At 50.9% G+C, this 24,600-nt stretch overlaps 1 protein-coding gene across 5 annotated transcripts in view; it reads left to right on the forward strand.

Annotated features, from left to right (window-relative positions):
* The window catches only part of VDR (vitamin D receptor), a 106,629-nt gene that overhangs the window by 49,186 nt on the left and 32,843 nt on the right, over positions 1-24,600 (forward strand). For 2 of the 5 annotated variants that reach the window (XM_069580894.1, XM_069580893.1), the window contains exon 2: positions 21,422-21,503. The exons of 2 other annotated variants lie outside the window; for them this stretch is intronic. The gene's annotated coding sequence lies outside the window, so the exon portion shown is untranslated. Of the gene's footprint in view, positions 1-21,421; positions 21,508-23,222; positions 23,353-24,600 lie in introns of all 5 variants that reach the window. One more of the 5 variants, XM_069580896.1, reaches the window with a different exon arrangement.

Below are 24,600 nucleotides of genomic sequence, written 5' to 3' on the forward strand. Positions count from 1 at the left end.
AACCCTACCAATTATTTTAGACCTGGTTGACCCTAGCGCACTGGACTTATTTTTTCAAGAAACCCCTTTCATAGGTGTCCGGATGAACCTGGGAGACAAGCATCTAACTGAGGAGGGGACTCAAGGAGTAGTTTCTACTGGAGGAATGAGGAGCCCCACATCTGTGGGTGGTGGGTGGAGAGGGTTTCAGGGGAAGTATGCAGGAGGAAACATCGTATGGTCTCCAGGGAGCAGGTGGACACTGTCCCCTCCCCACCATGGACCACTGAGACGGAGACCCAGGCTGCCTGGGCTGGGAAAGCCCTGTGAGCCCAGGCCCTTCCCGCATCTTGTCCTCCTCGTCTTCCTCCTCCGTGTGGTGAGTGAGTCAGCCAGCCTCCTGTCTGGGCTCAGCTGCAGCCAGAGGGGCCAGAGCCCAGGCAAGCAGTTGGGCAGGCATTTTCTGAGCATTGCAAAAGCTCTCCTGGGCAGAGTTCAGCTCTGCGCCAGCTCCCTGCTGGAAGCCGGTGGTGGCCACTCCTGAAGGGGACACAGCACAGCAGTGATTACGGGATGGCTATGGTATGACTCCAGAATGGGTTGACAGTGAAGGGGCTGTGGCTTTGTGGTAAATCTACATCTCTTATTCTCCTCGGATCAGGAGGTGCATCCCAGCACTGCAGACTTTTCCAGTCCCTCATTCCATGTTTGCCTAGTGATCTCGTTAGCTGCCAGTGTCTTAGTGGGATGGCTATGCACAAGAAATCAGGGAAGATTCTGGGAAGAGAGAAGCCATGGCGTTGGCAAAGGTTTTAAGTTGGGCTGGGAAATAGAGGTGGTTTGCTGAGGTGGAAATGGATTATCTGGACACTGGAGCGTCAACTCTATAAACCAAGAGTGTCACGTTTGGGGGAGACCTTCCCCATCGCATCCTTGTCAAAGTGCCGGAAGAGATTGTAGGTCCTTCTGAAATGGTGTCAGACCAGGAGGTTGTTACTAAGACTTCACATTTCTCTCTGACTTTTGTTTTGGGTGCTTCAGATCCTTGGGCAGAAGTAGGAGCTCCAGAACTCTTTCCCCCCTGCAACCACCTCAGTAGCCTCTCTGGACCCATTTGAGGAGAATCCACAGCCGGGCCATAGGGCTGACTCAAACTGCAGAAAGCTGGGGAATTCACAGTGTGTGCTCTGGCTGGGTCCCATGGCTTCAGTTTGGCTGTCCCTCATCAACCATGACTTGGACCCTTTCCAGGATAATGGATAAGAAAGGAGGAAAGAGAAAAGGCATAAGAAAAGAGGAGAGCAGGAGAAGGAAGAAGGGGAAGAAGAGGGCTAGGAAGTTTTTCTAATTCCTCACAGCTCTTCAGCCAAGGCTGTCACTTTATTCAAATAAATGTTGTAGAAAGTCTGATGCTGTGTGAGGTGCCCTAATAACTTGTGTTTGTGATTTCTCGGTCTTATTTCCCTATTTGACCTCAGAATTAATCTCCTTTGGAGACTGAGTCCCAGAAGAAACACCAAGAGGTCTTCTTGGACTCCCACCCTCTATTCCCAGAGCAAATAGCCAGTGCCAATGCCAGTGCCTTCCACATTTGGAGGAAAGCATGGGGCCTCATGGGCCAGACCAAGACAGGAGAAGGGCTTGCAGTTGTTCATTTCTTTACCCCACATCCTGAGAAGGCAGCGGCCGTCCTGCCTGAGAACTGGAGTTTCTCGCCTAGAAACGGCCAGTGCCTACGTCCAGCATGTGGGTTCCAGTGGCCAGAGAGCCAGAGTCCTGAGCGCCTGGAGGTCTGAGCCGGGATGGCTCTCCGGTGTGTTGCTAACAGGATGAGCTATAGGAGCTCCAGCTTTCCGTTTGTCACGGCTCATGTGGGCTTCCCTGTGGCTCAGATGGTAAAGAAACCACCTGCAATGCAGGAGACCCAGCTTCAGTCCCTGGGTTGGGAAGGTCCCCTGGAGGAGGAAATGACTACCCACTCCAATACTGTTGTCTGGGAAATCCCATGGACAGAGGAACCTGATGAGCTACAGTCCATGAGATTGCAAAGAGTCAGACACGACTGAGTGACTAACACTTTCACTTTTCTTTCATGTGTGTTTTGGATGCAGGAAAAGACAAGTAAGCAAATGACAAGAGTTGCTTCAGAGCTTCTTGTGTGCCCAGCATGGTACTAGGTCCTTTGAGGGATGACGGGAAGCAGAACCCCCAGACTGGGCCTCCTCCCGCTAGACGGTCTGAGCCCAGGCTGGGCAGTGGGTCCTGGGCTCTCCCTCCGCTACTGTCCTGTTCTCAGGGGATCCAGCTGGGCAGAAGCCAGCCAGGCTGACGCTTGGGAGTGGTGTGGTCTTGATATTTCTAGTTACACTTTGCTCTGATTTGCCATTGACCTTCTGTGTCAGCCCCCTCTTGGATGGGCTAGACAGAGTGACTGTAAAATTTATTGCCCAAACTGAGAGCGAAAGAGGTGAGATGAATAGTTCTGTCAGGACAGTAGACATAAACCCAAGTTGTTCGGGACAAATTGGAACATTAAGGCATTCTAACGAACCCCGCCACGGACCCAGTTGAGGTCACGGTGTGGAAGGAAAGACAGGTGAGTGTGAGTTTAATGAGGAGGAGATGGGGGTGGGGCTTAAAGGTGAAGGGAAGTTGGGGGTAACCTGTAATGTGGCGTTACCTCCAAGCGCAGTCTCTCCCTGAGGGCAGCACTGTTCCTCGCTCCCCTCTCTAAGGACCAGCCTACCATTCACCCCCTTTCCCTTCCCCATGACTTTCCTACACCCTTGATTTGTGACCGGCCTCACCTTTGGTTTTCCTGCCCCACCCCTACCTCAGACAGGGACAGGAAGGCCTGCCAACTCCCCTTCAGCTGCCCCTGGGGGAACCGGGATTTATCCTGGAGACAAGACCCAACCTCACGCTTCCTCTTCCCTTTTCCCCCAACTCTGCAGTCTCTTCATTCTGTCCATGCATCTTCCCAGACCTCCAGGGGCCACGCCGCCTGGCAAGGGAGCTCAGCATTAACGCGGGTAGACAACCGGAAACGGAAGGGTAGTCAAACCTTACCATGTGGATAGAGGGCACGGGTCACTTGTGATCAGGTTCCCAGGATATAGTAAGTGAAGTGGAGGTAGGAGCCGAGAGAAGCTGCAGAGCAGGAGATGGAGTCGGGTCCCCTGGACGCTGGAGTTTGACTCTCAGCAGGTCTGACTATTAGGGAAATGGTCCAGGGTGGGGACAAACTGTTCTTGCTCAACCCAGACTAAAAGGCGTTGGTGGCAGCCGCTGCATCCTGACATGGTGACATGTGGAAGAGAAACCACTTTCCCTTCTGAGTCCTGTGTCCTGGTGGTCCAGATGTTCAGGGTGGGTTCCCTGGAGAATCCCCGGAGGTTCAGCCTGAGAGTGACGGGGATGTGAGGGTGGAGCCTCTTTGATGACTGTGCAAACACTGTCTACTGTGGCAGGAAGGAAGTCATTCTCATCATTGGCAAATGAAAAGGGCAGGTGAAGACCTCTTGGGGAAGTCTTACCCTTTGAAACAACTTGTGGGGAGGGGAGAGGAGAGACCTTCTGGGGTGGCAGGGGTGGCAGGCTGGTGAGTACATGGCGGGAGCCAGAGGGAGAAATAGCAGACTCTCGAGGAGTCTGAGCATGTGTCATGCCTTTGCAAACCTGCTGGGCAGGTCCCGTGCCGAGGAATAGACCGAGCAGTGTTCCCAGAACCAGATGCCACACAAAGTCCCCATTCTACACAGGAGAGAGCCCTGGTCCTGAGCAGGGCGTTGGCAGCCACACTGGCGGGGAAGTGTAGCGTGGGCAGCACCTTGGGAAGCTGCTCCTCTCACTGGCCTTCTGAGGTCACGCGTGACTTTCCAGGCCCTGTGGGGCGCCCACGAGGCCCAGAGCTCTGCTAGTGAGATGCTCAGTGTGTGCCACCTGCTGGCACTGAGGCTGTAGCTCCAGGAACAGCGACTTGCCGCACGCTTGGCTCCATGGTATCAGGTGCGGCACTGCCTCCCAGACCTGCCAGGGCCTGTGACGTGGGAACCACAACCAGGTTCCATTTTCAGATGGGAGACCAAGGCTCAGGGAGGGTGAGCCAAGGTGACACAGCTGGTGAGTGGGAGAGTCAGGACCCACACCGGGTCGGTCTTAGCCTCTGGGCAACCTGACACCTCTGTTCTCAGCAGGCGGCCACAGGCATTCAGGGCCTGCCTTGCACATTGTACGGAGGCCTGCAGAAATGTTCCTGAGTGGCAGGTTTGGACTTACACACCAGTCTGAAGGAGGTGACCTGGGAGTGAGTTCAGTCTGCCCGAAGGTTACTCTGGGGACAGTGCTCTCTCAGAAGAAGTCCCCCTCCACTAGAGCCTCAGACCTTGGTGCCTGTCCCACTTTCTTGAGTTCCTTACTTGGGTAAAAGCAGCAGACAAGAACCCGTGTGGAGAGGTTGCATGAATAAAACAAGACTTGGATGGTCTGGAAGGCAAATAAACTCAATTTCAAACAAGTCACATTATTGATGAGCATCTAAGTGCTAAGTCTACCAGGGAAGAAGAGGCCATTGTCCCATGGGTCAACTGGAAGCTAGTCTCACTCTGTTTACCTCTTCCTCTCCTGGCTGTCCCTTAAGGAATGCTCCTGGACCTACACACGCGGAAAGAGAATTGGATTCCAGCCTCACCTGACAGCCTCTGCCAGATACTGTGCTGATCACTCTCCTTGTCTCCTTTCATCTTCCCAGCTTTGCTAGCTTTTCTTTGAATTAGGTTATGAGTACAGTAAGCCCCCTACATGCTAGTGAATTCTGTTCAGAGAGCACATTAAGTCCAATTTGTTTGTAAGCCCAACAAAGTTTGCCTAGGTACCCAACTAACAACAATCAGCTATATTGCACTGTACTGTAATAGGTTTTCACACAAATAATATATAAAAAACAAATACAAAATATAAAGAAAAACTTTCTAATCTTACAGTGCAATACCTTGAAAAGTACAGTGGCTGGCTGGCATACAGGGACTGGCATCGAGTGAACAGGCAAGAAGAGTTACCAACTAGAGAAGGGAGAGGAGGTGGGAGACGGTAGAGCTGAGGGATCATCAACAATAGGAGATGGAGGCCAAGCTACAACTGCCTGATATGACTGGATATGCGAATACACTTTCTAATGTTTGAAAGTTCACAACTTGAAGGTTCGTATGTAGGGGACTTACTGTATTCTCTCCAGCATGTATATGGAAAACCAAGCTTTAAAGTAAAGATGCAGTGACCTGCCCCATATGTAAAGTTTACCCATGATTACCGTTCTATGGGCTTCCCAGGTGGTGCTAGTGGTAAAGAACCCTACTATCAATGCAGGAGATGTTAGAACCTCAGGTTCAGTCCCTGGGCAGGGAACATCCCCTGGAGGAGGGCATGGCAACCCGCTCCAGTATTCTTGTTTGGAGAATCCCATGGACAGAGGAACCTGGAGGGATATACTCCATAGGGTTGCAAAGACTCAGACATGACTGAAACGACTTAGCATGCACGCAGGCACTGCTCTACCCGGTGTTGGGCCTGGCTGTGCAAACCACTCCAGACACCAGAGCCTGGAGACAGTAGGAAGCACTCAAACTGTCCTTTGGTGGGATTCTCAGAGGTTCTTGGTAAATGAATGAATTCTCATGTAGTGTTATTAGCAACCTCATAGGACAGGAGAAACACTGGATTTGAGTTAGACACACTTGGGTTTAAATTCTGGCTTTGTCACTTTGTAGCTCGTGACCTTGGGCATGTTTCTTGGTCTCTCTGAATCTCAGTTTCCTTTTTTGTAAACTGGAAGGAGAGTAACTCCCTTGCAGAGTTGTATGAGGATTACAGATGATACAAGCCAAGCACTTGGCACGAAGTAAGCCCTGGAAGAGAGAGTATGTGCAGACACTCAGTAGATATGAGCTGAGGTTTACCTACCATGTGCCAGGCACCATGCAAGACACTGGCGATTTAACAGTGCAAAAAGACTCTTGCAATTGTTTTAAATTTACTAGACCAGAAACTCATCATTGTGAGAGGATGTTTTAGAATCCAGGAATGGCTAAACTCAGACTGAGTAACTTGATTTCTCTTTCTGTCAATTCTTAGCTGATGAGCTTTAAAAAGTTGTTTAGCTTCTCTGGGGCTCAGAGTCTTATTTTTTTTAACTAAATGTATCATATATACAAGAGTACGAGTAGTCCTATGTACAGATTCAAAATTAGTGTAATATATGTGGTACCTACCACCCAGGTTTGAAGTGGAACAATTTCAAAACCTTTTAAAACCCACTTTCCTCTTGCCTTTTACATTCCCTTCCTCACTCTACCCAATAGCGAAACTAATATGAATTTTAATTAATGAGTCCTTGCTTTCCTTCGCAAGTTATCATCTCTGTTTGTTTTACAAACAATGTATTGTTCAACTTTACGTGTTTTGAGTTTACATACATGTGTGTTATCTGTGACGCACTTTTTTCACTCAGTCTCATGTTTCTGAGATTCACCCATGTCGAAGCACACAGATGTGTTGATTAGCTTTCACCACAGCATCGTATTCCGTTAAGAATGTGCTGCAATTTGTATCTTTCCTCTTGTTGATGAACGTTTGGACTCTTTCCAGTTTGGGGCTATTACGATCAGCTAACGCTGCTGGGAATATGCTCTGGCCGTCTTCTGGTGCGTGTGTAGGCATTTCTCTAGGGCACATGGCATTCCATGCTTGGCATCACCCTATAGCACCAGCTGTCTTCCACAATGGTCTTACCAGAAACACTCCTTTAAGTAGCAGATAAAAGTTCCTATTGTTCTCCATCCTTTTTAACACTTGATATAATCTTCATTTCTAAAAGGAAGAAGTGACACTAGGTGAGCTTCCAAAGTCCCTTTCGGCTATGCTGCTGCTGCTGCTAAGTCGCTTCAGTCGTGTCCGACTCTGTGCGACCCCATAGACGGCAGCCCACCAGGCTCCCCCGTCCCTGGGATCCTCCAGGCAAGAACGCTGGAGTGGGCTGCCATTCGGCTATAGTAATTGTATAATTCTCCACCTAAGGACCCGGTTTCTGGCTTTATGCATGTGCTTGTCTGATGTGTTGTGCACAGATGGTCCTGTAAATGCCACAGCCTGACTCTGAGAGCCCCGTTCAGGGTCCCCATGTGTAGCTGAAGCCCTTCCTCACTGGGCTTCCACCAACAGTGGGAGATGGGTCCGGCGGCTCCACATCCTCCCCACAACTTGGGGTTTTGTTCACTTCAACCAAAGGGTGATATCGGGGCTGAGAACATACCAGATGCTCAGTTAATACTTCCTGAATTGCCTTCCTGCCAAGTGGATTGGGAGGGATGGATATTTTTCCTGAACGCTGATTTTAAGAACAAGACGTGGAAGTATCAGAATCGTGTGTGTGCTAGCTAAGCAGAGCACATGGGGCTGGGAACAGTGGTGGAATTTACGAGTGTCTCAGGCTTCTTGATCATTTAAAGACTCCAAGTGAAGTGAATTGAATAGTCTCCACTGACCAACTGTTCAGAGTCTGGCCTTGTTCTTTGACTCTCTGACTTGTCCGATTGGAGAGCAGGGAGTATCTGGAAGATGAGTTGAAGAGAACAGAGGCAGTGCCGTGTGGACAGGAGCAGAATGCCCACAGAGAACCCCTTCCCCTTCCAAGGGTTGAATATTTTGCCTGGGGGAGAATGGGTGCTGGTTTAAATGATATTAGATGTACTCAGTGTCCTGGCAGCTATATAAACAGCCAGCTGCCCACCCACCTAGCCACCCACAGAATAAAAGAATGTGGCTGGTCGGGCAGTTGCATGGGCCACCCCAGCCCACAGTCCTGTAATTACCCATCTAGTCTGTGCCTGTCAGCTCCAGGGGCAGGCGGGTGCCTGTGCCCTGGGCCTCATCTTGGTCACCAGGCCCAGGCTGGGCTCCGTGGCAGGGCCCCGCCCATCCTCAGCCACCCCCACCCCCAGCTCTCCCTGAATGTCTCTCTCTACATCAACCTTTGACCCTTTTGAGTCTAACATATTATGTAATAGCTGATAATCATAATAAACCAAAAGGCTACTATAACTTTATGCGTTCCAGGCACTGGGTTAAATGTCTTGCATGCATCTTCTCGTGTGTGCGTCTCAATAATCCTATGAGGTAGGTGATATTGTTATGCCCACTATACAGATGAGGAAACTGAGTTCCAGGAAGTTAAGGTGCTAAATTTCTTGCCCCAAACCATCAAAACTTCCAAGTCAGAGCTAGAACTTAAATTCAGGTCTTTCTAAGACCCGACGTGTGGTCATTCTTCCCCTGCCCACCGCCTTTCCTGCACAGGGTCCTGTCTCCCCAAGCCGGAGGGAGCTGAGACTCCTCTGTCTCCTCCCCTTCCCTCCCCTTCCTGTCTGAAGAGGCCTGGAAAGAGGCAGCAGGCGGTGCCAGTGGAGGGTGAGTGGGGCAGTTCCAGGCTGGCCAGGGTGATGCTGGAAAACACCTTCGGGGCAGAGTTCTTCGTTCCAAAAGACTCTGAATTTCCAGGCTTCTGCCGGAGGCGGGAAGTTACTTCTGCCCAGCCTCTCTGGCAAGCACACCAACTTCTTGGGTGCCCTGTTAAGAAGTGGGGGATGGGCTGCCTCAGGTAAAATTCCATTGTAATGATCACCACCTGAGATCTGAATGGCTTTGTTGAAATGGAATTGTGTTAACCTGGGTGTAGGGAAGAACTCCTAAATGAGAAACTGGAGGTGAAATGGAGTTAATTTCCCCCTCAGTGTCTCTCAGTAAGGCTCTGGGAGGGTGTAGAGCCTAGACAGAGAAGAGTCAGATGCATTCCTGCTCTCCTTTGAAAGCCACGCTCCCCAGTAGTAGGACAGGGCTGGGAGGGGACGAGGCTATGACTGTTCAGTTGTCCATTCCCTGCATTGTGCTGTGAGCCCTCAAGAACAGAACTGAACCCCATGTCCGAGGTGTCATCACTACACCTAAGATACCTAACTCATCACAGATATGCTCAGTAGTTTACTGGGTGGAAATGTGTTTGTAGGTAGACTGGGTCCCTTAAGCTAAAAAGGACAGTTGAAGGACAGTTGCTTCATGTGACTAAAACATGAGACGAATCCTTCCAGTTATTGAACAGTTTGCATGATAACAAACACTACCACTTACTGAGAAGGAGCCATGCACCAGGTGCTATGCTGAGCGCTTTACACACATTGTCTCATTTAATCCTCACAGACAAATGAGGTAGGCATTGTTATTTTTCTCATTGGATAGGTGAGGGAACAGAAGCTTAGAGAGCCCAGGTCATTGGCTCTGGTCACACCGCTAGCAAGGAGGGAAGGCAGGGTTTGGACCCAGGCAGGCTGCCTGGGCTTCCCTGGTGGCCCAGATGGTAAAGAATCTGCCTGCAATGCAGGAGACCGGGCTTTGACCCCTGGGTCTGGAAGATACCCTGGAGAAGGGATTGGCTACCCTCTCCAGTATTCTTGTCTGGAGAACTCCATGGACAGAGGAAATTGGTGGGCTGCAGTCCATAGTGTCCCAAAGAGTTGGACACAACTGAGAGACTAACCAGAGAAGGCAATGGCATCCCACTCCAGTACTCTTGCCTGGAAAATCCCATGGACGGAGGAGCCTGGTAGGCTGCAGTCCATGGGGTCTCGAAGAGTCAGACATGACTCAGTGACTTCACTTTCACTTTTCACTTTCATGCATTGGAGAAGGAAATGGCAACCCACTCCAGTGTTCTGGCCTGGAGAATCCCAGGGGCGGCAGAGCCTGGTGGTCTGCCATCTATGGGGTCGCACAGAGTCAGACACAACTGAAGCGACTTAGCAGCAGCAGCAGCAGAGAGACTAACACACAGGCTGCCTCCCAGAACCTCTTTGCTCAACTGTCTCCCTGACCATAGAGCTCAGCTGTCACTGGAGGCTGGTTCCAGGGATCAGGGCCAGGTGGGTAACGGCGAATGCAAACCCTGGTGGGATGGAGTGGAGGGCACAAGCCTGTTCTAGAGAGGCAACCCCACTCAGACCAGCAGGTCACCTGGAATTGCAGAACAGTGTGGCCAAAATGTCCCCCTTTTTTTTTAATAGGAAGCTGGACACCCAGATTTTTTTCAAAAGTGAAATCTATTTTTTTAAACATTGACAAGTGACTTAAAAATGTATACTCACTGGTGGTGATAGGGAGAAGGGTGACAAACCGAACTGATTCATGGTCGGGTTTAGCTTCCTGTGTATCCTCTGGTAGTTTCTTTTTTTTTTTTTTTTGGTAGTTTCTTTTAAGAGATGACTGTTCCCTGGAGGGGGACTAGGAAAGCCCTAATGTGCACAGAATTCATTACTAATGCCATGAGTGATCCCTCTCCATGGGTTCAGTCCCATTGCATGATACTTCACAAGGCAGAGTGCTTCTTCCTGGAGAGTAATAGTGAAATCTTGCCATCTGATAGGCCTTGAATGAATCCTCCCCTTTCCTCCTTATCTTTCTCCCTCTCTCCTTCCTTTCCTCCTCCTCCTTCCCTTATTCTGTCTTCCCAGTCAGATATTTTTCCTATAGATATTAGAAGGAAAGTTCAGTGTAGAGAAAACAAAAGTTTCCTTTTCTTAATCATCAAAGAAAAGATCTTGAGGCAAAAAAAAAAAAAGTGGCATTTTGGGGTTGGGCTTGGCAGTCAATGAATGATGCTCCTCGAGCCTGGGCTGAAGCCCTACCAGCACTGCAGGCTCTCCCGGGCTGTGAGGTTGCCATGCTGCTCGCTCTCTTGTGATCTCACGGAGAAGGGCTCATTCTCCACGTGTTACACTTCAGAGTGCGTTCCCAGCCTTCCACTGTGCCCCTGAATGTAGGCTTCCTCGCCCTCTTAAACACCTGGGAGGAGAATTGTAAACTAATAGCCAATGTTGGTATGGAATATAATGGTTTTTGTAACATATGTTTGAGTCTCAGCTGATACAGCACTCCTGTAAGACAGGTGAACGGATATAGAACCCCCTTTTTGAGGCTTGGTAAAGTAGCAGTGTTTGATATTTTTTCCTTCCATTCCATAAGAGAGCAGTAGCCACAAAGGCCTGCAACTCGGAGTGCAGGAGCCCCTGGCTCCCCCAGGCCTTCTCTTACTTGCCACTCTCACTTCTCACCTGATATCCACAGGTGAGGGTGTGCGGTAGGTGGGACAGCCAGAAAGTCCAGAGCCCCTGACTAAGGTCTCCACCTCCCTGAAACTCCCGCCCCATGGCATGGGCATTGGGGAATGCCCTAAACCAATGGATGGCTGGAGGCCGGCCTCCTCTCCACGCCTCCCCCCACTGCCTGTTACCTTGAGCCATTGTTCCCCAAGCTGGGCAGAAAATAGCTCACTCAAGAGAATTATTTGTGTCTCTGTTAAACTTCAATCCTGGGCTCCTGATGAGCCTGGCTGCAGAATTGTTTTTCAGGCCAGGGGGAGTTCTGGGAAAAGTGAGGGGTCAGGGAATAAAGGGGAAGCCGTGGTTGGAGGGGTGCCACCTTTCCCCCAAAGGACCATGATGACCACAAGCACCAGCCCTCTTCCCTAGGATGCTGCCCATTGGTCAGCCTGACTAGTGGCCAACAGTGTGCAGCCTGCCCAGCCAGCTAGATGCTCTTTCACTCAAGGCTCCTTTCACCGAGTGCAGGCCCTGAGCAGGTCCAGGGCTGTTTGCCTCTGCTCGGAGTGTTGAGTGAAGGTAGTGGAAACTCTGTTACATGGTGTGGAGGTCCCGGTGGGCAGCTAGGGGGCTGCAGATGGCTGACTGCCAAGGAGGGAAAGAGGTTTTTGCATTGGAGGCCTGGGCTCAGCTCCTCCCATCCCCTGAGGCAGCACCGAATGGCACAGTTCAGTTCAGTTCAGTCGCTCAGTCGTGTCCAACTCTTTGCGACCCCACGGACTGCAGCATGCCAGGCCTCCCCGTCTGTCACCAGCTCCCGGAGTTTACTCAAACTCATGTCCATTGAGTCGGTGATGCCATCTAACCATCTCATCCTCTGTCGTCCCCTTCTCCTCCTGCCTTCAATCTTTCCCAGCATCAGGGTCTTTTCAAATGAATCAGTCACATCAGGTGACCAAAATATTGGAGTTTCAGCTTCAGCATCAGTCTTTCCAATGAATATTCAGGACTGATTTCCTTTAGGATGGACGGGTTGGATCTCCTTGCAGTCCAAGGGACTCTCAAGAGTCTCCTCCAACACCACAATTCAAAAGCATCAGTTCTTCAGTGCTCAGCTTTCTTGATACTCTAACTGTCACTTCCATACGTGACCACTGGACAAATCATAGCTTTGACTAGACGGACCTTTGTTGGCAAAGTAATGTCTCTGCTTTTTAACATGTTGTCTAGGTTGGTCATAACTTTTCTTCCAAGGAGTAAGCATCTTTTAATTTCATGGCTGCAGTCACCATCTGCACTGATTTTGGAGCCCCCAAAATAAAGTCTGTCACTATTTCCACTGTTTCCCCATCTATTTCCCATGAAGTGATGGGACCAGATGCCATGATCTTAGTTTTCTGAATGTTGAGCTTTAAGCCGACTTTTTCACTCTCCTCTTTCACTTTCATCAAAGAGTCTCTTTAGTTCTTCTTCACTTTCTGCCATAAGGGTGGTGTCATCTGCATATCTGAGGTTATTAATATTTCTTCCGGCAATCTTGATTCCAGCTTGTGCCTTCATCCAGTCCAGCATTTCTCATGATGTATTCTGCATATAAGTTAAATAAGCAGGGTGACAATATACAGCCTTGACATACTCCTTTCCCGATGTGGAAACAGTCTGTTGTTTCATGTCCACTTCTAACTGTTGCTTCTTGACCTGCATACAGAGTTCTTAGGAGGCAGGTCAGGTGGTCTGGTATTCCCATCTCTTTCAGAATTTTCCAGTTTGTTGTGATCCACACAGTCAAAGGCTTTAGCATAGTCAATAAAGCAAAAGATGTTTTTCTGGAACTCTCTTGCTTTTTCAATGATCCAACGGATGTTGGCAATTTGATCTCTGGTTCCTCTGCTTTTTCTAAATCCAGCTTGAACATCTGGAATTTCATGGTTCACATACCGTTGAAGCCTGGCTTGGAGAATTTTGAGTAATACTTTGCTAGCTAGTAGTAATACTTTGTTAGTGTGAGATGAGTGCAACTGTGTGGTAGTGTGAGCATTCTTTGGCATTGCCTTTCTTTGGGATTGGAATGAAAACTGACCTTTTCCAGTCCTGTTGCCACTGCTGAGTTTTCCAAATTTGCTGGCATATTGAGTGCAACACTTTCACAGCATCATCTTTTAGGATTTGAAATCGCTCAACTGGAATTCCATCACCTCCTCTAGCTTTGTTCATAGTGATGCTTCCTAAGGCCCACTTGACTTCGCATTCCAGCATGTCTGGCTCTAGGTGAGTGATCACACCATCGTGATTATCTGGGCAGCACTGAATGGCGCTCTGTGCAGCAAATCAGTTCCATCTTTGCCCCAGGTGCCAAAGAAAAACAAGGAAGAGGAAGATGGCCAAGGGGTAGGGTTGGGGGAGAGAGTTTTAGTTTGGAGACAGTTCAAGGGTTAGGACAAAGGCTGCTATTTCCTACCACTTTGCGGCCCCAGGGAAGAATCCTCCCGTGGTTTGGCCTGAAACAGAGAAGCAAAAGGGTTATCTTCAGTGATAGCTCTAAGGGCTATCAGCAGTGAGCGTGGACTTCTGGACTTGGGGTATGGGCTGGCAGGTGCAGGGGATTTCCTGCACGTGTCCATGGTGCAAGTTGTTTGTGACCGTCGTGTGTGTGTGTGTGGCTGATGCCCTTAGAGGGATTTCTGGGAACAAGGAAGTGACCTTGTGGACTGGGAGACAGGAGTGAGCCGAGGCGGCTGGTGGATGCAGGTCTGGGGACCGGTCGGCTGTGTGGTAAGTCAGTTCTCCCTGTGCCTGGCAACCATACCTGGCTGCCCTAGACAGATGGACGCATTAAATAAGGATTGGCTGGTGATATGCCACTGAGTTGTTCACAGCTTCCGTCTGCACTTGTTGAACCTTTTCTTCTCTCTTTTGGCTTTCTCTCACATTTTCTTATTTAACTGGGCTGGATTTTCCAGAATTCTCCCCTCCACCTTTCCTTTCCCACACAATTACTGATGGTCTTCTTCCCAGGGCAAAGAGTCAGTGCAGAGAGGCCCGCTGCCCAGATGACCCAGGGGTCCATTCTCCATGAACCATAGAGTAGGAGGCCCGTTTTTACTTCCTTCACAAAACTCAAGGTTGACTCAGGTTGGAACGGGAATCTGAATGGAGTCTGAAAGTCTTTGGTTGCAAAATACCACTGCAACAATTTAAAATTCCTGGTATTTGAGAGTCAGCGGGTTTACTAGAAGAAGTGCTCAGTAGTGGAAAGAATGGAATTTACTTCCGACTGAAATGAGTGTGGTTAGTTGGTTTCTTTCTTGCTGGTGCCCCCCACCCACCCAGCCAGCCATATAGAGCTAGTTTCTCTGCCTCCAGCACACTCTTTCCCTTTTGCCTCGAAGACTTTGCTCATTCAGTATCACCTGCCTGACCTCTCTCTACCCTCTCACCACTATCTTGTTAGAACTATGGTCCTTCCTGTCTCAGTTGGGAGACAGAGAAGTGACATCCTCTGAAGAGCTTCTCTGCCTCTCCAAGACCAGGCCAGGTGCCCCTCACCTGCTCCCGTCACACCTGTGCTTACCTGCATTGCAGCCCAGATCCGAGTTGGAGATTCCTGTCCTTTTCTCCCTGTAGACAGTAAGCTTCACGAGGTCGGGCCTCTGTGCGGCTTCCCATGGTGTCTCCGGCTCCTTGTGTAGGGCCTGCCATATAGTCAGTGCTTAAAGCAAGGCAAGGGTCACCATCAGAGATAAGGCATCAGAGACCAGAACCGATGGCCACCACAGTGAAAGGCCAAGAGGAAATGCTGTGGCCTCCCTGGTTCTCCAGTAGAGTCCCCAAGAAGAAGTCTACACAGCAGGATGGCTGGAATTCTGACCAGACTGAAACTCTGGAAAAGCTCTCCGGAGGACATCATTCTACATGGGAACTGAGGAGCAAGTTGGGGGTGACTAGGCCTGCCCTTGAAAGTAAACGGGAACCTCCCAGGTTGGCCTGTTCCTAAGAAGCCTCAGGAATACAGGAGGAGTGTTCACCTCCTCGCGAATAATGCTGAAGACAGACAAGATGTCTCTGGGTAAATGAGGCTTCCCTGGTGGCTCAGACAGTAAAGAATCCACCTGCCAATGCGGGAGACCCAGGTTTGACTCCTGAGTGGGAAAGATCCCCTGAAGAAGGGAATGGCTACCCACTCCAGTATTCTTGCCTGGAGAATTCCATGGACAGAGGAACCTGGCAGGCTTGAGGTTGAAAAGAAGCAGACACAGCTGAGCGATTAACACGCACAAACATGGGACTCGACATGGGACTCGTAGAGAGTTATCCAGCCCTGCCTATCTCAGAGAACCTGGGGACCCTCGTAGATTTCTGACACAGGCCTCAGTGGCTTTCCAGGGCTACCAAGAGTGGGGAGCAGTCAGCAGTCTAGGCCTGCTAAATCAGAACCAGCCCAGTGCCTAGGTTTGGGGCCATGACAGAGCCACTGGCCTCTGCAGCCTTCTGCCGCCTGCAGAGGGGCAGGAGTGGGGCAAGGAAATGCCACCACCCTGAGAACACAAAGGGGATGCTATGGTATGCGGAGCCAGTGTCCCACCGTGGAGAGAACAGATGCTCAATAAGCCCTGGACGGCGAAGGAGGTAGGAGAGAGACTTGGGGTGAGAGAGGAAAAGGACTGGCGATGAGCAGAAGTGATTAGTAATTGGTGGCACCTTGGTAGCCACAGTGTCATCTTCCCTGTGGAGGGAAAGTCCAAATGTGCAGCTCAGCTTCTCTGCTTGCTGGGGAGAGAAGAGAGCAACCCATTCTCCCCGTCCCTAGCAGCCAGATTTTTGGGAGCCACAGCCAATGGGTGGGGTGGTCAGTTTTTTCCCAGTTAAGAAACGTGGCTTTCTGGGCAATGTTTGTTTGGGGTGGGGCTTTTGGGATCAAGACCCTGACCTCTCTGGGTCCTGAACTCTTCGTGACTGTACTAACAGTAACTGCCGTAATAATGAGAGCAAACATATAAAACTCTGGTGTCCTGGGCACCGTGCTGAGTGCTGCGTGGAGAACTCGGTCTCCGTGACCGCCTGAGACCTGGGAGCGCTCATGTCTCTATTTGTAGATTAGGACACGGGGAGGGGCTCTGGGGGAAGTGGGAGTGTAGTCAGGTAACCAAGGTGTCAGGCTGGCCAAGTGATTGTGGAGCTGAACAAGGGCTGTGATACCAAGGATCCGGAATATCTTGCTTGGAGCTGGCAGGACCTGGGGCTTGGGTACTACCTTTCCTGCAGTGCCGGAAGAGGCTAAGTGATACAGAGATCGCATTGATCCCAGAAGAAAAGCGAGGAAGACCACTCGCTTCCCCTGTGGCGGTCTCAGTTTTCTTCTGCTAGGAAACCAGACTCTGGGCTGCAGCTACGCACAGACTGGTTCCCTTCACTAGTCACCGTCACTGCCCACACTTTCCGGTAGTTACCTGGAGAGCAGTAATCAACCCAGAGATCTTGTTGACAAAGCTGAGGACTGAGTTTCCACTGGAAAAAAAGCAGCTTGCAGGAATAATTGTTGATAAGAAGTGGAAACATATCTAAGTAAACTATGAATCTCCTGTTCCACTGCCTAGAACCTCGTGGATTCCTGCCTCTGGGTTCTGCGCAGCTCCAGGAAGCTGCCAGTTCTCCCAAGAATGACAGGACAGTCTACCGAGAAACAGTCTTGATGAATGTCCAGTAGAGTGGGAGCCTATGGCACGGTTTCTGTGCAGTGACCCGCTACCTCTTGACACTGTAGGGGTCAGTCAGCCCATGACCCTTATCAGGTTCTCGAGAGTGAGGTATAGTCCCCAAAAAGTTAATTAAGAAGCATTTTCAGAAGAAAAGTTATTCCTGAAACTGCTGGGTCATCAATCACTTAATTTACTGTGCTTCAGTCAGCCATTCAACAATTTGATCCGCCTCAGCCTTGTTCCTAGAGCCACAGTGCTGGGGGTCAGCCTCCCCTGGAAATAGCTAAGCCTGAGACGGAGGTGGCAGAAAATCTTGGAAGAGGTTATATAGCTACTCACACTCTTCTGTAGGCCCTTTTCTTAGGCTGGAAGCTTCTTTCCAGGTGAAGGCCAAGGAGGCAGACACTGTCTGCATTGACCACCTTACTCACTGCCCTGGTGGGAATCATGACCATACCCGGGATGTGTATGAAGCCTAAATCAAACGAAATGTAGCCAGGCTAGCTTCCTCTGCTTCTCCCCTGAAACCTCACTTGCATCATAAACGTTGCAGAATTTTTCTATTTTTTATGACAATTTTCCAGCAGGTGAGGAATGGGTTACTTTTCCTACTGTGTGTGGTGGCATCATATGGTGGCCTTGTCGACCCCTCCTCAAGGTACCGTGTGGGAATGGCCTGATAGATTCATCTTAGATGGCTGTGAAGAGCTGGTCTAGGACCAGTAGTTGAAAACTACTGGGGCTTTTTCATCTGTGCATAATGAAAAACTTTCTAAGCGTAGAGCCATCCAAAGAGAATGGGTTGGCCTGGGAGATAGTTCTCCAACAGAAAAGATATTTAAATACAGGCTAGAATATTGTAGAAGGGATTTAAAATGGTTGGACTAGGTGATGTTTAGTTTCCTTTCAATCTTGAGATATTCTGAGATGACTGGTATCCATTGGGTTTTACTTTGGACATTGTAGTCTGCAGAAAATAATTTCCAAACGCTCTCACCGTGTGTGTGTGTGTGTGTGTGTGTGTGTGTGTGTGTGTGTAGGAACTGAGGAGATGGTGGGGGAAGAAAGCGTTAGGCCGAGTTCTAACTCTGCAGTGTACTTTCCTCTCCCCTTGCTCTCGTGTCCACTCTGTTCCTTTCAGCTTCTTCTGGAAGGCAATGCTGAGATTGTTCTGGAAAAACAATGTGGGTATATGTTGGGGATGGGAGAGAAGGAAGAAAGGGCGTGACCCCAACTGGCCATGAGACTAAGCTGAGCCTAAATCATACTGGAATAAAGAGATGACAAGTGAAAAGCTGGGTCGGTCATACAGTGTTCAGCGCTCCATGGGCAGAGCTGCGAGGATGATGAAACGAAAGCAACCAGAAAAGGGCGTGCACGCGTAAGCCCATGTGCAATTGCGGCTGGCGTGTGCACAGACTCACCCCCTCCAGAGACAGCCCGATGTGTGGCTGACTCCATGTGTGCCAATTTTAAGAAGAGGAGGAATTTTCTCCCCCTCTGCTGGGAAATCACATAGCTTTCCATTTCTTTCCAGAAGGAGAGGGAGCTTTGAGCTAATGTTCACAGTTAGAAAGCCCATTCTGATCAGCCCATTCCCGGCGCAGCTAAGCGGGGAGCCCACTCTTGGGCTCCCAGCCCCCACAGGACCCTTGCAAGGGGCCACATCCCTCCTGTTCTTCCTGGGCTTTAGCATCTGAGGGTGAAGGGGCCTCACGTGTTCCTGGGAGGGTCGGGGAGAGAACTCAGTGAGGGAATTTCATTCCTGACTGATCTTAAGGCCTCATCATGGTGGGAATTTGGCCTGGGAGTTGCACACTTTCAGACCTGGAAAAGACCTTAGAGGCCAGACCTCTGTCCACTGCTTGGTCCTCCCAGAGTCACAGCTTTGCTGCCCTCAGGAGTCCAGGGAGGTCCAGTGACTGCAGCAGAGTTAAACCTGGCCCAGCAGCAATTTGATCCTTGCCTTCTGAGGGCTCTGCTGCAGACACCCTGCAGCGCCAACCCCAGGAGACGTCCTAAGCGAAACTCTGCCTGGGGGCATCCATTCAGCAGAAGCCGCTGGAAGATGGGGTGCCTGCTGTGTAAGCTACCAGGCAGACGTGTGGGAGAGGCGGTGGTTGTGGCTTCGATGACTGGAAGGAAACATGTTATCTCCTCATTTCTTGCTAAGGCAGGGTCAGACCTGGGGTCAGACTCAGGCAGGGGTTTTGATGTGGGATGCAGAGCCTGGAGGAGTGGAAGCCAGGGGCTTTCTGCAGAGCTGAACCACTCCCCCCTCCCCCTCTGCTTCTCTGAGGCTCAGTGCTAGGGGCATGGGTATTTCTAAGGCAGGGGCAGGAGGGGGTGGCTTTGGGGACAGTCCCAGCAAAGGCAGTGGGATGTTCTCATACTCAGAACATGAACTGGGGTGGGGGTTGTATGATGTGGCAAAGGGGGTAGTATTAAGTTGTTTTTTTCCACTTGTCCTGTTTTCACCCTGTGTCTTTGCCCTACTTTCCGTCAACTTGGACCTACAGGACCATCTTTCCTATAAGGACCACCCAGTGGTGCAAAGTTGCCTGGGGAGGAAAGCTCCACCTTTTGATGGGGCTTTTCCTAGATGAAAGGGGTTGCCAGGATGAAGAGAGATCCTGGCTGATTTGGGAGCCTTGGGAAGAAAAGAGCCACGACGTTCTTCCGTGGTGACCTGGGGATGGTCCTGTCCGTTCCTCCCTGACTTGGTGGAGGTGAGGGGAGCCCGGGGCTTAGGGGGAGGAAACCACTGAGCTATGTCCCTTAGGAAAGGTGGCAGAGTGGAGATGCGGGGCTCAGCTGCCTCGGTTCAAATCTGGGCTCCAGAGATAATCATCTTCTCTGTGCCTCAGTTTCTCCATGCCTAGAGGTGGTTGTGAGGATTAAATGAGCGAGTGCACAGGAGGAATCTGGAGCAGGGTGGGAGTGAGTACCAGCGCCCCTGCCAGTGGTTATCACTGGGCTGGAAGAGTGGCAAGGAGAAGAGGGCCGCCCTTTATTGGCCATTGCAGGCAGCCCATCCTTGCCTGGTCCCTGGCTTCACTGCTGGCCTGGCCGTGGGACCCTGGGCAAGTCTCAAAGTGCCCTACCTGGAGTTTGGTTTTGCCATCTGTAAAATGGGACTCCTCTGCATCTTGCAGGACGGTTAGGAGGTTACATGAGATCCCAGGTGGGAAGCTTAGCAGTCTGGCACATGGTAGCTACGCACACACTTTCTCTATAAGTTCAGGGATGGCGAGCCACTTAGATCTCAGATCTGACTTCTGAGTGTCTTAAGGGCTGAGGGCAGTGGTCCTTTCTATACCCAATTGGCCCTCACCTCAGACTTCTTGTGGAGCAAGCCAGGAGTCTGGGAGATTGCCAAGGCTCTGGGGTAGGATCCTGAAGAGCCTTGTTGGCTGGGGGCCTTGGGCAACACGAGCAGAGGGAGCAGAGGAGAGCCCGGGGCGGTGGCAGCATCTCTGTGCCCTGCAGGTATCCCTCCTCCACCCACGGCCCTTGGGAGGGGGTCGGCCATGTCCACGTTATCTCAGTAGGGTCCACTGACACTCTCCTCGCATGTTCCTTGGGGGCACATGGGTTAGGGGGCTGGCAGTCCTAGGACTGAGCCCAGGTCTGGATGCTCCTTGCGCTCTCCCTGCCCCTGCCTCGTCGGACCACTAGGAGGCAGAGAAACAGAAGCTGAGGGTCTGAACCTTCCCCATCGGGGGGTTTGCCTTAAAGGCCTTTCCAGGGCTCAAGTCAGACACCTGTGTACCTATTATCTCCCAAGCTACTTCCTATTGGTGTCAGCGAAGGGGGAAAGAGTGTGTGTGTGTGCGTGTGTGTGCATGTGTGTGTTGGGGGGGGGGGGTGGTAGACAAGTAGCGCTGGGTGTGGGTGAAGGTAGGAAGGGTGAAATTCGACCAGCCCCAGCTTGGTGACCCATCACACCACTAAGACCCAGAGTCTGGACACCAGACTCAACCCACCTTCAGCCTTCACCAAGGCTGGGGGTGTTGAGCATGTCTGGGAAAGAGCTAAAAGTGGCAGAAAACATCCTGTTTGAAAGCTGTACGTTGCTGTATTTAACCCCTGCAGCACCTGCTCCACCTACACCCAGGCTCCACAGACCGTACACCCCAGACACCTGTCTCTGAAGCCATCCCAAGAGGCCAGGTCTGACTGCACTGCCCCCAGCGCCCAGGCGCCGGTCTCCTTCCCGCCCTCCAGAGCCTGCCAGGCCACCCTCTGGCCCTGCTCCTCCAAGCATCCCTAAAACCTGGGTGGGGCCGCGGGAGCAGTCGAGCTCCCGGCACCCTCTGAAGCAAGGAGGCTGCTTCCATCTGCCCTCCCGCTGGACGCTGCTCACGCCCCCCCTCAAGAGAAGGTGGTTCCCGGCTGCCGGCTGGGCTCCTGCCCCTTCAGCCCTGCCAGTGATGACACATCTGCCCCCAACAGATCACTTCCGTCCAGTTTTCAGTCCCCGTTCTGAGGACCAAAGTCCCTGGAAAGAGGCTCACATCCTCCCTGATGGGCCCTCTAGAGCTCCAGTGGTGAGATCAACACAGGGCTGTACATAAAGCATTTATTTCCCTTTTTTCATTTCAGAGTCCTTTTGGTTGGAAGTATCTGCAAGCCCTCACAGAAGGGCACCCCTTGGCCTGACTTCCCTGTCCCCCTGCTCCTACAGGTGGGTGTTTCCTCCTCAGCCACAACCTCTGGGCTTTTTGTTTTCGAGGGGTGAGGCGGGCAGGGATGTTGGATGGGGGCAAATAGGAAGGCAGTGGTCAGAGGGAGGAAGAGATACTCTCTGCCTTTGGTAGATGTGGGTGGGTGCATCCTGTGTCAGCAGAGTCCACAACAGCCCAAAACTGAGACCCAGAGCTGGGCCCAGGTTGGGGTGGGGGCTCAGAGGGAGGGGCTTGCAGACACCCCAGCCAGGACCCCAGGGGGTCATCAGTAATGTGGTATTTCCAGCCCCACTCCCATTTCCTTTGTCCCTCCTGCCCTCTGCAGTCTCTGCCCTTCACTCCTAGCACTACCAGCTCTCAGGCCATAGATGCCTGGACCTCCTCTCCACCTCTGGACTCTGGTCTAGGTCCTGGCTTCTTGGTAGCAGCATGTAACCCTAGGTAGGGCTGAGTTGTCTCTGAGTTCACCTGAAATTGTCCTGCTCTCTGTGGGCCTCTGGCTGCTGGGTCCAGCCTTCGGTTGGGCCTAACCCAGTGCCTGGGGCCCCACTCCAGGGGCCAGCAGCCTTCCTGGCATCCCCCTGTTACAGGAAGGCACAGTTGCGGTGCCGTGTTGACACGTTCTGCCAACTCTCTTGCGTTATCACATCTTCCGTGAGCCCAGATGATGCTGAATACTTGTTAGACTGATTCGACCAATTTCCCTCCACCCCCACATTTAATTTGTCTTTTTTCCACCAAATCCACCAGATGTTGGCCTCTGAATGACACAGAGTCTGTAGCAACATGACGGGGAGTTGCAACATCTCAGCTGACCTAGGGTTAAGCCACAGGCATCCTAGACAGTTTCTCCTCCTGGGGCCTCTGGGGTCCATGCCCACTCTTTGGATGTGTATGTCATACTCCAGAAGCCTGGAGTCAGCATAGACTTCCTAAGGGTTGTGGGGACAAGGCTGACAAACTAAAGGCACCCTCTCTTTTATTTTTGTTTTAACAATTAGGCCATGTTTTATATATACAGATGAGCATATAAAACAGATAATGGTATTTTAGTAGTAGTAGTAGTAATGGGGCTTCCCAGGTGGCTCAGTGGTAAAGAATCCACCTGCCAATGCAGGAAGCACGGGTTCAATTCTCGGATCTGGAAAATCCCCTGGAGAAGGAAATGGCAACCCACTCCAGTTTTCTTAACTGGGAAATCCCATGAACAGGGAGCCTGGTGGGCTACAGTCTTTGGAGTTTCAAAGAGTCAGGCAAGACTTAGTGACTAAACACACACACACACACACACACACACACCCACCATAATACCTACCACTCAAAGAAATTGAATATGGCTAGTATGTAATGCCTCTGCAAGTCCTCCCCAATCTCACTCCATCAGAAGTTTCTGTTAATCATTCCTTTGTTCTTTTTTTTTTAAGTGTTTCTCTCTCTGTGCATGTGTGTATATAAAAGCATTATAGCTTAACAAGTATCAACCTTGCTATGACTGGGCTGGGCAACAGGGTCACTGTTAATAAAGTTCCCAGGAAAAGAAAAGCTGAAAGAGAAAGTTGGAGGGTCTGCTAGGTCTGTCTGTGATCAGGGACCCTCTACCCCTTCAGGACTGATAGTACCTGTCCTTCTCTGTCCCACTTCCTTCCTTTAGCTTAAAATTCTTCATGGATTATTTTTTCCAATATTAAGTCTTTGTTTTGTACATTTGGTAACTGTAGTTGCTGCTGCTGCTGCTGCTGCTGCTGCTGCTGCTAAGTCGCTTCAGTCGTGTCCGACTCTGTGCGACCCCATAGACGGCAGCCCACCAGGCTCGCCCGTTCCTGGGATTCTCCAGGCAAGAACACTGGAGTAGGTTGCCATTTCTTTCTCCAATGCCTGAAAGTGAAACGTGAAAGTGAAGTCGCTCAGTCGTGTCTGACTCTTAGTTGCTAGAGAACTTCAATGTTTGGACTTCTCTGGGCCTTGTCCATAACGAGTAATAATAGTAGTACTTGCAAGGGACTTCCCTGGAGGTCCAGTGGTTGGAACTCCATACTTCTACTGCAGGGGGCACAGGTTCGATCCTTGGTCAGGGAACTGGGATGCCGCAAGCCTAATAACAACAACGATAATAACAATAATAATGATAATAGTACTTGCCTCATTGGAGTGAGTTGAAGATGGACTGAGAAAAGACCCTACTGGTCTTTGATGTACCTTGGCTCAGGTCAAGGGCCTAGTCATTGGAAAGAAGCTCAGAGCCCCCAGGGGCCCCCGGAAGCTACCTCTCTCAGTGGGATAACGTGGCACTGTGGTGTGGGAGGGGCTAGGGCGCTTGCCCCTCGCCACTGACTTTCTCACTTGATTTCCTTCTGCCCTGAGGCCAAGGCACTTAAACCTGTAGTGACCCTTGTGAGGATTCAGATAAAACTGGGAGGCAGCCCCATCTGAAACCTTTCACCAGGCAGGAGGGACCCCAGACATAGCCCTGAGCTAGTAGCCGGCAGGATTGCAGGCGGCAGGTGAAGCTGAGGTCCTGACTTGCCCAAGGGAAGGCTTGTCAGCTGCTTCCTGAGAAGACTCTCCCAGAGCTATTATATTTTGTTCTCTCTGTCTCTTTTCCCTCCTTCTTCAAGTGTGAAATCTATCTCTAGATGATAATGCCTATTTATAAAAACAGCCTCTGAAAACAAAATTAATTCCTATACGACTCACATTACTCAGAAGGATGTTCAGAACAATGCGTTGAATTTACATTGAAGGGAGAAGGGGGAGGGGGAAAGCTTTGATAACCTGGATACCAGGACAGCAAGGACACCAGGCTGTCCGTCCTGAGCTGTGGGGCTGCTTGGAGCTGGCATGACAGGGTCTGCTATGGGCAGGTAACCTGTCCTCTTCCCCTCACCCTGAAGGATAGAGGGGCTGAAGGTGTCCCTCTGTGTACAAGGCTGTTGGAGGCCCCCTTCCCTTTTGGAGGGGACCCTGGGCAAAGAGGCCTCTGACCTGCAGCAGGTCCACTGCTGAGGTGCAGCTGAGGCCAGTGATGTGGGTATCATTCACAAGAACCTTCCTCACACCCAGTGAAGTAAACACACTCTTCAGATGAGGACAGTGGGA

The sequence above is a fragment of the Ovis canadensis genome, chromosome 3 (genome assembly GCF_042477335.2).
Source record: "Ovis canadensis isolate MfBH-ARS-UI-01 breed Bighorn chromosome 3, ARS-UI_OviCan_v2, whole genome shotgun sequence".
Lineage (NCBI taxonomy): Eukaryota > Metazoa > Chordata > Mammalia > Artiodactyla > Bovidae > Ovis > Ovis canadensis.